At 44.7% G+C, this 1,326-nt stretch overlaps 1 protein-coding gene across 1 annotated transcript in view; it reads left to right on the top strand.

Moving 5' to 3' along the window:
• Positions 1 to 1,326, top strand: part of AAAS (aladin WD repeat nucleoporin) — a 10,487-nt gene that overhangs the window by 1,527 nt on the left and 7,634 nt on the right. The window lies entirely within an intron of this gene.

Here is a 1,326-nt window from a genome sequence, read left to right on the forward strand (position 1 = left end):
CCTATTGGGGGCGCCTGGGTGGCGCAGTCGGTTAAGCGTCCGACTTCAGCCAGGTCACGATCTCGCGGTCCGTGAGTTCGAGCCCCGCGTCGGGCTCTGGGCTGATGGCTCAGAGCCTGGAGCCTGTTTCCGATTCTGTGTCTCCCTCTCTCTCTGCCCCTCCCCCGTTCATGCTCTGTCTCTCTCTGTCCCAAAAATAAATAAACGTTGAAAAAAAAAAGAAAAAAAAAAAAAGAAAAAAAAAAAATCTCCTATTTAGGTCATTCATTTGGTGCATCTCCCTGTCTGGATTCAGTTCCTGGCTGTATCACTTTTTAGGTGTGTGATGTTGGGCAAGTTATTTAATCACTTGGTCCCTCTCTTTCCTCATCTGTAAAGTGGAACCTATCTTACAAGGTTGTAGTGACAATGAAATGAATTAATGGATGTAAAGCACTTAGAGAACAGTGCCTGGCCCACACACATTAATCCCTTCAAGGGTTAGTTATTATCACTGTCATGTGTAGGATAAATCCCTACAAATCCAATAGGTGGGTTCAAAGGGAGTGTTCCTTTGTACTCTCACGAGCAGCTGCTGCTTCTCCCCGCCTTTTGCTGTGCCCCCTCTTCCTGATGTCCCTTAAATATTGGTGTCCTGGGCTGGACCTAAAATTGATACTTCCTACCGGGTGTTGCCTTGTCTGCCAAACCCCCTCAGTTGGCTCTAACACAGGCTTCAGACACTCGGCATGTTCAAAGCCGATCTCTTCATTTCCTTTTCCAAACCTGCTTCTGCCTTGTGTTTCTCGTCTCAGGGAATGACCTTACTGCTCATTCAGGAGCAAGTGGGTCGAATGTAGGCTCTGGGGCAGACAGACAGGTTGAATCCTGATGCTACTGCTTCCTACCTAGGTCACTGTGACCATATTAATTTTTCAGGCTTCTGTTCTCTCATCTAAAAATGCAGATGTTAACAGTACCGATTTTGTAGGGTTGTGATGGTGGCTGAATTAGATAATGCGTGTGAAGCATCTAGCCCAGCCCCCGACATACTGTAAGCAGTATTAGCGGCTATAAGTATTACATAGGTGTTTCCTTTGCTATTACTCTTACAAATGTCTATAAGCCTTCACATTCTGTTCATTTTACTTCTTCAGCCTCTCAAATCTGTCTGCTTTTCTCCAACCTTATTGGTTCAGAGCACTTTGGCCTTTTTTCCAGATTTGTGAAATAGCCTCTTACCCCATCTCCTTCTCTCTGTTTTTGTCCCCTTCTAATTTGTAGCCAGACTGATCTTTCTTTCTTTCTTTCTTTCTTTCTTTCTTTCTTTCTTTCTTTCTTTCTTTC

The sequence above is a fragment of the Herpailurus yagouaroundi genome, unplaced genomic scaffold (genome assembly GCF_014898765.1).
Source record: "Herpailurus yagouaroundi ecotype Mexico unplaced genomic scaffold, PumYag 166, whole genome shotgun sequence".
NCBI lineage: Eukaryota > Metazoa > Chordata > Mammalia > Carnivora > Felidae > Herpailurus > Herpailurus yagouaroundi.